Source organism: Aotus nancymaae, unplaced genomic scaffold (genome assembly GCF_030222135.1).
Source record: "Aotus nancymaae isolate 86718 unplaced genomic scaffold, 86718_ANA_hifiasm-v0.15.2.pri h1tg000008l, whole genome shotgun sequence".
Lineage (NCBI taxonomy): Eukaryota > Metazoa > Chordata > Mammalia > Primates > Aotidae > Aotus > Aotus nancymaae.
In genome coordinates this window covers 32,352,525-32,365,691 of record NW_026988419.1, presented here as the reverse complement: position 1 = coordinate 32,365,691, position 13,167 = coordinate 32,352,525, and the positions used below count along the sequence as shown (strand labels likewise).

The 13,167-nt window shown below is 42.8% G+C and overlaps 1 protein-coding gene across 3 annotated transcripts in view; it reads left to right on the top strand.

Moving 5' to 3' along the window:
* The first annotated feature begins 12,573 nt into the window (after window positions 1-12,573).
* Window positions 12,574-13,167, top strand: part of CASP10 (caspase 10) — a 53,491-nt gene continuing 52,897 nt past the window's right edge. For 2 of the 3 annotated variants that reach the window (XM_064373174.1, XM_064373175.1), the window contains exon 1: window positions 12,574-12,771. The gene's annotated coding sequence lies outside the window, so the exon portion shown is untranslated. The remainder of the gene's footprint in view (window positions 12,772-13,167) is intronic. The other variant, XM_064373173.1, reaches the window with a different exon arrangement.

Below are 13,167 nucleotides of genomic sequence, written 5' to 3'. Positions count from 1 at the left end.
TCTCAGCCAGAAAGTTCCTTAAGCTGATAAGCAACTTCAGCATAGTCTCCAGATACAAAATCAATGTGCAAAAATCACAAGCATTCCTGTACACCAACAATAGACAAACAGAGAGCCAAATCATGAGTGAACTTCCATTCAGAGTTGCTACAAAGAAAATAAAATACCTAGGAACACAGCTAGCAAGAGAAGTGAAGGACCTCTTCAAGGAGAGCTACAAACTACTGCTCAAGGAAATAAGAAAGGACACAAACAAATGAAAAAACCATCCATGCTCGTGGATAGGAAGAATCAGTATTGTGAAAATGGCCATACTGCCCAAAGTAATTTATGGATTCAATACTATTCCCATTAAACTACCATTGACATTCTTCACAGAATTAGAAAAATGCTACTTTAAAATTCAAATGGAACCAAAAAGCCCATATAACCAAGACAATAATAAGCAAAAAGAAACAAAGCTGAAAGAATCACACTACCCAACTTCAAACTATACTGCAAGGCTACAGTAACCAAAACAGCATGGATCTGGTACAAAAACAGACACATAGACCAATGGAACAGAATAGAGACCACAGAAAGAAGACCACACATCTACAGCCATCTGATCTTCTACAAAGCTGCCAAAAACAAGCAATGGGGAAAACACTCCCTATTTAACACATGGTTCTGGGAAAACTGGCTAGCCATATGCAGAAAATTGAAACTGGACTCCTTCCTTACACCTTATACAAAAATTAACTCAAGATTAAAGACTTAACATAAAACCTAAAACTATAAAAACCCTAGAAGAAAATCTAATTAATACCATTCAAGACATAGACAAGGGCAAAGATTTCATGACAAAAACATCAAAAGCAATTGCAGCAGAAGCAAAAATTACAAATGGGATCTAATTAAAGAGCTTCTGCACAGCAAAAGAAGCTATCATCAGAGTGAACAGAAAACCTACAGAATGCGAGAAAATTTCTGCAATTTATCCATCTGATAAAGGTCTAGTATCCAGAACCTACAAGGAACTTAAATACACATGAAAAAAAACAACTCCATCAAAAAGTGGGCAAAGGATATGAACAGACACTTCTCAAAAGAAGCATTTATGTGGCCAAAAAACATATGAAAAAAAGCTCAACATCACTGATTATTAGAGAAATCCATATCAGAATTACAATGAGATACCATCTCATGCTGGTCAGAATGGTGATTATTAAAAAGTCAAAAAAACAGGTGCTGGGGAGGATGTGAAGAAATAGGAACACTTTTACCTTGGTGGTGGGAATGTAAATTAGTTCAACTATTGTCGAAGACAGTATGGCCATTCTTCAAAGATCTAGAACTAAAAATACCATTTGTCCCAGCAATCCCATTACTGGGTATATACCCAAAGGAATATAAGCCATTTTATTATAAAGATACATGCACATGTATGTTCATTGCAGCACTCCTCACAATAGCAAATGCCCATCAATGATAGACTGGATAAACAAAATGTGGTACCTATACACCATGGAATACTGTGCAGCCATAAAAAGGAATGAGGTCAGGTCTAGCATGGTGGCTTATGCCTGTAATCCCAGCACTTTCGGAGGCCGAGGCAGGCGGATCATCTGAGGTTGGGAGTTCGAGACCAGCCTGACCAGCATGGCAAAAGCCTGTCTGCTAAAAATACAAAATTAGGTGGGTATGGTGGCACATGCCTGTAATCCCAGCTACTCAGGAGGCTAAGGCAGGAGAATTGCTTGAACCGGGAGGAGGCAGAGGTTGCGGTGAGCTGAGATCATGCCATTGCACTCTAGCTTGGACAACAAGAGTGAAACTGTGTCCAAAAAAAAAAAAAAAAAAGGAATTAGGTTATGTCTTTTGCAGGGACATGGATGAAGCTGGAAGCCATTATCCTCAGTAAACTAATACAGGAACAGAAAACCAACACTACATGTTCTCATTTGTAAGCAGAAGCTGAACAATAAGAACACATGGTCACAAGGATGAGATCAACACACACTGGGGCCTTTTGTGGGGGTGGTAGGAGGGAGAGCATCAGGATAAATAGCTAATGCATGCAGGGCTTAATACCTAAGTGATGGGCTGATAGGTACAGCAAACCACCATGGCACATGTTTACCTGTGTAACAAACCTGCACGTCCTGCACTTGTATCCAGAACTTAAAATAAAAAATTTTAAATCTTAGATAATAAGAAAAAAAAAGATTCTTCAGTGTGCACAATAAAATTGCAGTTCAAACATTCAAAGTCTTTAACTGTCTAGTCGGTATCTTCATTTTCAGTCTCCCCACTGCAAACACTGTAAGCGCAGCCAAATTGAACAGCTCACAGCTCCAACCTCTGGATCTTTGGTCCTGGTGATTGTATATTTATGGTCCATCTGGAATCCCACCATATCACCCTACCCCACATCTTTACATCTCTAAAATATAACCATACTTCAAAGGCCAGTTCAAATACTCTCTCCTTCTGTCCTCCATGAAGTCAGTTATCTCTTCCGTTGAAATTATCGCCCCCTCTCCCGAACAGTACTATTTCATGTGAATCTCCTCGAAGGCTTCTTTTGATTTTATATCTCATGCTGCAGTTCTTGGAGAGTATGTTGTTCGAGTGCAGAATTCTCATCAGTTTTATCTTTATATCTCTCCTAGACATTTTACCTGATGCAGAGCCTGGCACACACACAAATATATATTGAATGAATTAGTGATGCAATGAAAAGAGAAATGATGGGTCTCTTAAATTTTAACTTTTATAAAATATTTCGATATATTCATGACCTTACTTTAGCAAGCAATGTACTGAACATAATTTACACTTGTTGATGTAGTTTTTATATTGTGAAGTGTAAGTTTGTGGCATGGGATTGTGACATATCCTAGGTTTCCTCATCTTTTTATTGAAATGTAATTTATATGCCATAAAATTTGCCCTTTTAAAGTATGTGATGTGGTGGATTTTAGTATATTCACAGAATTGTGCAATCATCACCGCTATCTAATTCCTGAACATTTCCATCTACCTAAAAAGAAACTCCATACTGATTAGCTGCCACTCTAACCCTCCTCTTCCCCCAGTCTCTAGAAACAAATAATTCATTTTCTGTCTCTATGATTTGCCTATTCTGGATATTTTATAAAAATAAACATATGGACTTTTGTGTCTGACTTCCTTCACTTAGCATGTTTTCAAGGTTCATCTACGCTATAGAATTGTACCAGTACTTCATTCCATTTTATAGCTGAGTAATATTCTATTGTGTGGATATACCACATTTTATTTATTTTATTCATCAGTTGATGGAAATTTAGATTGTTTCCACTTTTTTTGCTATTATGCATGATGCTATGAATATTTGCATATGAATTTTTATATGGATGTATGTTTTCATTTCTTCTGGGCATATACCTTAGAAGTGAGAATGTTCGCCATATAGTAACTCTGTGTTTAGCCTTTTGAAGAACTGCCAAATTGCTTTTCAAAGTAGTGGCACCATTTTATATTCCCACCAGCAGTGTATAAGGTTTTTTTTTTTGAGATGGAGTCTCGCTCTGTCGTCCAGGGTGGAGTGCAGTGGCATGATCTTGACTCACTGCAACCTCTGCCTTCCGTGTTCAAGTGATTCTCCTGCCTCAGCCTCCCTAGTAGCTGGGATTACACGTGCCTGCCACCATGCTTAGCTAATTTTTGTATTTTTAGTAGAGACGGTTTCACCATGTTGGCCAGTCGGGTCTTGAACTCCTGACCTCAGGTGATTTGCTGTCTCTGCCTCTCAAAATGCTGGGATTACAGGCATGAGCTACTGTGCCCAGCATCAAATTCTTTCCCATTTTAAGATGTGGTTGTCTTTTTTTTTTTTTTTTTTCTGAGATGGAGTTTCCCTCTGTTGCCCAGGCTGGAGTACAGTGGTGTGATCTTGGCTCACTGCAACCTCAGCCTCCTGGGTTCAAGTGATTCTCCTGCCTTAGCCTCCCAAGTAACTGGGATTACAGGCATGTGCCACCATACCCAGCTAATTTTTGTATTTTTAGTAGAGACAGGCTTTTGCCATGTTGGCCAGGCTGGTCTCGAACTCCTGACTTCAGGTGATCTGCCCGCCTCAGACTCCCAAAGTGCTGGGATTACAGGCATGAGCCACTGCACCTGATGGGTTATTTGACTTTTTATTGTTGAGTTGTAAGCATTCTTTTAAATATTCTCTATATTAGTTTCTTATCAGATACAATCTTTGAATATATTCTCCCATTCTGTGGATTGTCTTCTCAGTTTCTGGATACTATCCTTTACAGTACAAGTTTTAAATTTTGATGAAGTTCAATTGATCTCTATTTTTTATGCTACTGCTTATGCTTTTGGTGTCATATCTAAGAAACCATTGTCTAAATCAATTGCCCATGAGGTGTTAACACCTATGTTTTCTAAAGTTTTATGATTTTAGCTCTTTGACCCATTTTGTGTTATTTTTGTGTATGCAGTGTGAGATAAGGGTCCAACCTCATTCTTTTGCACATAAATGTCCACTTGTCTCAGCATTACTTATTGAAAATACTATTTTTTCCCTATAGAATTATTTTATACTTATTACAAATCAACTAACCATAAGGATTTTATTTCTGGACTCTATTTTGTTGCTCTATCCTATGCTAGTACCACATTGTCTTGATTATTGTAACTTTGTAGTAAGTTTTGAAATCCAGAAATGTAGTCCTCCAACTTTGCTCTTTTTTTTTTTTTGTAGAGATGGGGCCTTGCTATGTTACATAGGCTGGTCTCAAACCCCTGGCCTCATGCAGTCCTCCCACCTCTGCCTCCCAAAGTGCTGAGGGGTAAGCCACTGCACCTGGCCTGTGCTTTTTATTTTTTATTTTATTTTATTTTTTTTGAGATGGAGTCTCGCTCTGTCTCCCAGGCTGGAGTGTAGTGGCGTGATCTTGGCTCACTGAAACCTCTGCTTCCCAGGTTCAAGCGATTCTCTTGCCTATAGCTGGGACTACAGGCATGTGCCACCACACCTGGCTAATTTTCTGTACTTTTAGTAGAGACGGGGTTTCACCGTGTTAGCCAGGATGGTCTTGATCTCCTGATCTCGTGATCCACCCACCTTGGCTTCCCAAAGTGTTGGGATTATAGGCATGAGCCACCATACCTGGCCAGCCTGTTCTTTTTCAAAATTGTTTGGGCTGTATTGGGCTTACATTTCCCTAAATTTTCATATAACTTTTAGGATTTGCTTGCCAAATTATGTTAAAAGGGCCTCTGGAATTTTGATAGTGATTACACTGAATACGAGGAGTTTGGCAGGACTAGTTTCCCAAGACATAAGTCACAGACCCTGCTGATGAGACAGGATGTTGTAGAAAGGCAAACCCAAACCAGCCAAAACCAAGATGGTGACAGAAGAGACCTCTGGGTACCCTGGCTGCTCATTCTATGCTAACTATAATCCATTAGCACACTAAAAGAAACTCATACCAGCACCATGATAGTTTACAAATGCCATAGCAACTTTCAGAAGTTACCCTGTATGGTCAAAAAGGTCCAGACCTCCCCACCTCTTCTCTGGAAAACTCATGAATGATCCACCTCTTGTTTAGCATAATATAGTCAAGAAGCAATCATAAATATAGCCAGTCAGCAGACCATCAGGGCTACTCTCCTTATGGGGTAGCGATTCTTTTAATCCTTTACTTTCTTAATAAACTTGCTTTCACTTTATTCAGTCAGCATGCTCTTGAATTCTTTCCTGAATCCACTTGACCTCCTGGGCTGAGCCTCGACCTTGGGGTACTTTTGCCTGTAACAAACATATAAAGATAAGTTTGGCCGGGCATGGTGGCTGGGAGGCTGAGGAGGATGGATCACTTGAGCCAAGGACTTTGAGACCACTTTAGGCAACACAGCAAAACCCTGTCTCTACTAAAATTAAAAAAAATTAGCTGGGTATTAGCATGCACCTGTAATCCCAGCTACTTGGAAGGCTGAGGTGGGAGAATCGATTGAGCTTGGGAGATGGAGGTTTCAGAGAGCTGAGATCGTGCCACTGTACTCCAGGCTGGGCAGCAGAGTGAGACCCTGTCTCAAAATAAAATAAATTTAAGGTGTATTGCCATCTTAACTAAACTTGTTACTGGTGGAAGGTATCCAAGCTACTGGTAGCAAATCTGCAGCAACCTCAATTCTCGCCTCCTCAGAAGAAAGAACTCGCCTGAAGGGCATAAGGCAGAAGAAAAGACTCAGGCAAGTTTCAGAGCAGGAGCGAAAGTTTATTAAGCTTTAGGCTGGGCATGGTGGCTCTTGCTTGTAATTCCAGCACTTTGGGAGGCCGAGGCTGGTGGATTACTTGAGATCAGGAGTTCGACTAGCCTGACCAACATGGTGAAACCCTGTCTCTACTAAAAATACAAAAATTATCCGGGCATGGTGCATGCCTGTAGGTCCAGCTACTTGGGAGGCTGAGGTAGACGAATCACTTGAACCCGGAAGGCAGAGGTTGCAGTGACCTGAGAAAGAATGTTTATTAAGCTTTAGAACAGTAAGGAAAGGAAAGAAAATAAAAATATAACTTGGAAGAGGGCCAGGCGGGTGAGCTGAGAAACCAAGTGCGGGGTTTGCCCTCTTGACTTGAGGTTTTTTATAAGTTGGCATACTTCCGGGATCTTTCATTACTTCTCCCAACTCCTGAGGTCTTTTTGGGAAGCTGATGATCAGTTTCAGGTGTTTTCTATTAGGAGCCTACCTGTCCCTGGCACCACCTGTGTAACCACTTATTACTTTAGAGAAACATTTAACAACCACCTGACCATCACCTGATGATTCCCAACACTCTTGGTGCGTGGTGGGGGAGCCCTCTCCTGCCTTGCTCAGACCTGACTAGCTACTCACTGTAACAAGCTCCTTCTTTGTATAAGTTGATATGGTGACATTTCTTGTCACTGGCTTCATTATGAATTTTTATAGATGTGGCTAAGTCATATGTTTCCCTTTTGAAAAATTATTTAGTCAAATACTGACAGTTTCTTGCTGTTTTTTTGTCCTAGAAATAACAAACTCACCTCGAAGTGAAAGACCTTGCTGCTTTTATTTTTTGGATCTTTTTCAAGCAGCATTAAAACTATTTTACTCAGGCCAGTGCCGTGGCTCATTCCTGTAATTCCAGCACTTTGGGAGGTTGAGGTAGGAGGATTGCTTGAGCCCAGGAGCTCAAAATCAGGCTGGGCAAAAAAAAGAGACCCAGTCTCTACAAAAACTTTAAAAATTTTTGCTGGGCACGGTGGGATATGCCTTTAGTTCCAGCTACTCTGGAGGCCGAGGTGGAAGGGTCACTTGAGCCCTGGAGTGAACTATGATCTTGCCACTGCACTCCAGCCTGGGCTATACAGCAAAACCCTGTCTCAAGAAAAACCCACAAATATGTGTGTGTGTGTGTGTGTATATATATATATATATATATGTAGTGGTTTTTATATACTACATTTTAAATTTATTGATATATAGCATATTTCAAATATATTTAATATACAATGTTATATATAATTTATATAATATATAATATACATATTTTAAGTTCAAATATATATTATCGATATAAATATGTATAATAAACATTACTCATTTTCTCTTTTCTTTCTTTTTTTTTTTTTTTGAGATGAAATTTCACTCTTGTCCTGACTGGAGTGCAATGGTGTGATCTTGGCTCACTGCAACCTCCACCTCCAAGGTTCAGGAGATTCTCCTGCCTCAGCCTCCTGAGTAGCTGGGATTACAGGCACCCATCACCACAGCCGGTTAATTTTTTTTGTATTTTTTGTAGAAACAGGGTTTCACCACGTTGGCCAGGCTGGTCTCAAACTCCTAGCCTTAGGTGATCTGCCTGCATCGGGCTCCCAAAATGCTGGGATTACAGGCATGAGCCTCCACCCCTCTCCCACATTACTCAATTTAATCACATCCACCTAGTTCCCTTGCCAACCTAGTGCGATTGCTAATTTAACTTTTAGGAACTACTGCCATCTTGCGGAACTTTGAGGTTTTGCCACCCCAGAATTTCCTAGCGACTCTCTTCTATTTTGTAGCACAGTAAACACAAAATGAGTCATTTTTTTTTTTGAGATGGGATCTTGCTGTGTTGCCCAGGCTGGTCTCCAACTCCTGTGCTCAAGTGATCTTCCCACCTCAGACTCCTCAGTAGCTAGGACTATAGGAGCACACTACCACACTGCCCGGGTCTCGTTGCATTTTACTTGTCTAGCTATCATCTCCTTCCTGTTAACTATTTGGAAATCTCTGATGGGATCTTTGACAGAAAAAGTCTACTCCTTCAGACCTTAGTTTCACTGTACGCCCATATGCCACATAAGACAGTTCTGGGAAGGTCTGGAATGTGTGGATAAAGGTGATGGCAGTGGCTGCTGCCATCATGCTGGCTGCAACAGGGAGGCACTGCTTGGGCTACACACTCCATGGAGCTGGTGGATGCCCCCCACCTTCTGAGTTGGAACAGGAGCTCCTCGGGTACTGCTGCAGCTGCCCAAACCCAGCCACCCAGACTGCAGCTGTGGATCTCAGCCTCCCTGTGCTCTTGGATGAGGGCCGGGAGCAGACAGGATCTGCCTTCCCGGGTGTGGCTGCAGCCACCCTCCTAGGTGCAGGACCCGGGCCTCTTTGCAGCCTGCACCCTGAGGGTCCCAGGAAGGACCTACTACCACCTCATCCCTGCAGGCTTGGGGGTGTCTGCTCCCACTGCCCGGCCTCTCTCTGCTCCTGGCAACTGCTCTGATCTTGGAGCGGGGTGGAGGCCAAATCCTAGGGCCTTGAATGGCAGCGGGAGGCAGACAGAGTCCTGGAAGGAAGGGGACTGGTCCCTAGTAAGTCCCTACCTTAAGGCCACGGAGGGCCTGAAGGCTGGGGGTGGGGCTTCCAGTCCCGCGAACTGGAGTGGGGACTTGTGGTGCTTCCTCCAGGTCCCTATGGATCGATCAGCAGCCACTTCCTCCCCTCTGAGGTCCATAAAAGCCCTAGGCTTAGCCAGAGCAGGGCGAAGGATGGCCAGAAGACTAAGAGGGCTGAGAGGTGACGGGATGACCAGCTGCAGAAAGGAGTACTCTCTACTGATAGCTGGAGAAAATGGAATGGCCAGCTGCAGAGAGGAGCCACCTTTTCCACTGAGAGCTGCAGAGACAACCTGCCGGCAGAGAGGAGCCACCCTCTCCAGGGCCTCCTCTCCACTGAGAACTGAGCAGTGAACAGAAAACCCACCTACAGAATGGAGCTACCTACTGAGGGCCTCCTCTGAGCTGTTCTAACACTAAATAAAGCTCTTCTCTGTCTTGTTCACTCTTCAGTTGTCTGTGTACCTCATTCTTCCTGGACGTAGGCCAGAACTCAGGCAAAGATGCTGCAGCCATAGAGGTTTTTTCTGGCCAGAAAATTGACAACCCAAAGATTCTGTACCCAAGGTATGGAGCAAAGTGGGGGTAAGGGAGTCCTGGAGGTTGGGGGTGTCAAATCTAGAGGACCTGCTACTTCAAGACCTTCTGAAAATTGGTTGGGGTGGAGGTTTCAGCACTCCGAGCTCTTCTCTAGCCAGTATATTCCTTCCTCCTCCTCCTCCATTGCTCATGCCAATCCTTTAGTACAGGAGTCATTATTCTTTAAAGTCTATCTGAACAGAAGGTGGGGAACTTGGACCAGAGACTGGATGTAAAGGAAAGCCAACCACTGCTACCACTACCCGCTCCTAACGTGGAACTAAAGCAGTCGCTGACATCCACCTCTACAAAAGGCCATCAGGGTTTTGGTTGGCTCTTCATGTGGACTCAGTAGACTGCAACCAATCAGGAAAGAGATTGTAAGATGTGTTTGTTCTACCACCATCAACATGCCCTCAGTAACTGTGTGTAGGAGCAAGTAGAAAATGCTGAATACAAACATCTGCACTGCACACCATCTCCCTTCTGTAACCTGATTCAAATATTTCCCTGGACTACTAGGATAAAAGTTTCGGTTTTACTTCCTGGGTCTATATTCTGCCTTTACCTTCCAGGCCTAGATCAAATACCACTCCCTCTAAGGAATACCTGACTGGATTGTCCCTTGTAGCACCGAGGTGAAGCCTCCCTGCGGCATTGCCACCCCCTGCCCACACTTACAGATGCTACATGATGTCATACTGATATTCAGGCAGCGGTAGCCCAGGGATCAAGAGCAAGGGGTTTAGAGTCAGAGAGATCCGTGTTTGAGCCCTGAACTCCTCGTTGTAGCTTTGAGATGGTGGCAAGATTCCTTGCCTCTCTGAATCTGGGTTTCCTCATCTATTGAATGTGGATAATAATGCCAACTGAGGCTGGGAGTTGTTATGAGTTTATCAGAGAAGGAGGAGTTGAGAAATGGTAGTACCAGTCATCATAGTTATTATGGAAGGCAGGCACTATGTTTTATTCACCTTGCTTTCCAATTGTGCCCAATTCAGGGCTTTGAATTGCCTGCTAAATATTTAATATTATTGAGTCAAAGTTGAAAGAGTTAACATATTTTATGAACAGTGTGTCAGAGAGTGATAGTTTCACTACATTGCCTCCCTAAATGGCCCAAGAAATGAATTTTTTTTTTTTTGAGACAGAGTCTCACTCACTCTGCCCCCAGGCTAGAGTGCAATGGCACAATCTTGGCTCACTGCAACCTTTGTCTCCCCAGTAGCTGGGATTACAGGCGTCCGCCACCACGCCCATCTAATTTTTGTATTTTTAGTAGAGACGGGTTTCACCATGTTGGCCAGGCTGGTCTCGAACTCTTGACCTCAAGTGATCTGCCTGCCTTGGCCTCCCAAAGTGCTGAGTTTACAGGTGTGAGCCACCTCCCCCCAGCCAGAAATGAAATATTTATAATAAAACAACTAAATAGAAGACCAAGACTTATGGCTCATCTTTCTTTTTAAATTATTTTCCAGAAAATAATATTTATATTTTAATTCAAAGTAACTGCAAACTAGAAACCACAGGGGGAGCCCCAGGCTGGGACAAATAATGACTAGCCTGGGCCCAACAGAACAGGCAGAGAAGGTGGTCCCTACATGCTTTATGGTCAGTTGGGGCCCCCTCCTCACTCTGCTGCAGTATTCTAGGGGCAGGGCCCCACCCTGCCTGGGACTGGGGTAGTGAGTAACCCAGCCTGCTGCACCCGGGACCCCCTTTCCCAAGAAGAGTTTTTTTTTTTGAGACAGAGTCTTTCTCTGTTGTCTAGGCTGGAGGGCAATGGCATGATTTTGGCTCACTGCAACCTCTGCCTCCTAGGTTCAAGTGATTCTCCAGCCTCAGCCTCCTGAGTATCTGGGATTACAGGCATGTGCCACCACACCTGGCAAATTTTATGTTTTTAGTAGAAATGGGGTTTCACCATGGTGGCCAGGCTGGTCTCAAACTCCTGACCTCAAGCCATCAGCCCACCTCAGCCTCCCAAAGTGCTGGGATTACAGGTGTGAGTCACCGTGCCTGACCAGAACTTGTCTTTCATGGAAGTTCTCTGAATGATGCCTAGGACATGGAAAGGACTTTTAATACATTTGCTAATCAAAGCATTATAAATCTTGCTTTTTTTCCTCAGAGATAAAACATCTTTCTAAGACTCTGTACCTCTTTTCAGAGCGCTGCACATTTGAGGTAGCTTAATTATAGTGTTGTGACTTTGAGCCAAACTTGCTGGTTTAAATCTTGGCTCTCCCAGTAGCTCACTGTGTGACCTTGGGAAAATTACTTAACCTTTCTGTGTCTTAGTTTTCACATGTTAAAGCAGGAGTCATAGTAATAGTATTTTATCTTGGGGTGTTGTTGGGATGGTGAAATGAGTAAAAATTTGTAAATACCCTATGGCACATGGTAGTTGTAATAGAAGTGTGCAGTATTAGGCCGGGCACGGTGGCTCACACCTGTAATCCCAGCACTTTGGGAGGGCGAGGCAGGTGGATCACAAGGTCAAGAGATTGAGATCAGCCTGGCTAACATGGTGAAACCCTATCTCTACTAAAATACAAAAAATTAGCCTGGCATAGTGGCATGTGCCTGTAATCCCAGCTACTTGGGAGGGTAAGGCAGGAGAATTGCTTGAACCCAGGAGGCAGAGGTTGCAGTGAGTGTAGATTGCACTACTGCACTCCAGCCTGGGTGACAGAGCGAGACTCAGTCTCAAAAAAAAAAATTATTTGTTTATTTGCATGTGGACTAAGGAAAGGGTTAACTTGGCTTTATTTGAAAAGTTAAGTGTTTGGGGAAGGAGATGATTAGAAAAATAGATGCTTCCCTTTTTTTTCTTTTCTTTTTTTTATTCTTTTCCCACCAACTATAGATAGATTCCCTTTTTGACTTACCAAGAAAATGGAGATCCAAAGGAAAGCCTGGAGGACTTCATGGCTTCCATGGGTTCATTTCTAGGAAGATTTTGCTTTACTTGGGGAAACCCCAAGCTCTACAGTAAGAAACTTGTAAATTAGCCTTTAGGAGACGCTGTTTGTCAAAGTTATCTTAAGCCTGGAAAAGGGGAGGGAAAAAGCCAAATAAGCAGTGACGACACTGGCAGGAAATTAGTATCAGGCTACCCAGCCCAGAAGATCGTTTTCACTGAAACAGCCAGCAAGTCTTGAAGTCTCTTCCCACGAAATTGGGAGCTTCCTTGGACCTTGGAGCACATAGAGGATTCTACTTTCTTTAAAATTTTGTTTTCAGGCAATTTCCCTGAGAATCGTTTACCTCCAGAGGATTGGTGGAGCTTGATCTGAAGGTATGTAATTAAATACCCCAGAGTCTCATGCTTGGATCTTTTCCTTTGCTTCATGGCTTCATGTTGTAGAAACTTGCAAAAACTTGTCAGCAGTGGTATTATTTCTGCTTAGATTTCTTTGCCATGCCTGGGAAAACAAAAGTTCAAAAATGCAGAAGCCTCCAACATAGCCTTTTACCGGCAGAAATACGTTAGTTCCCGGAGACAAAGTGTGGCAGACTCATTAAAACTAGATGTTGGAATTGTCGAGAAACCACAAGGCAAATGTAAGGTGTGGCAGAATAGAAACGTGTCTCCAAGAAACCACTCATTTGACCTCAGGGCTAGTAGCAGGGAAGATCCCCTGGATCATCACATTTAAAATGACATTTTTTGTTTCTTTTGAGACAGAGTTTT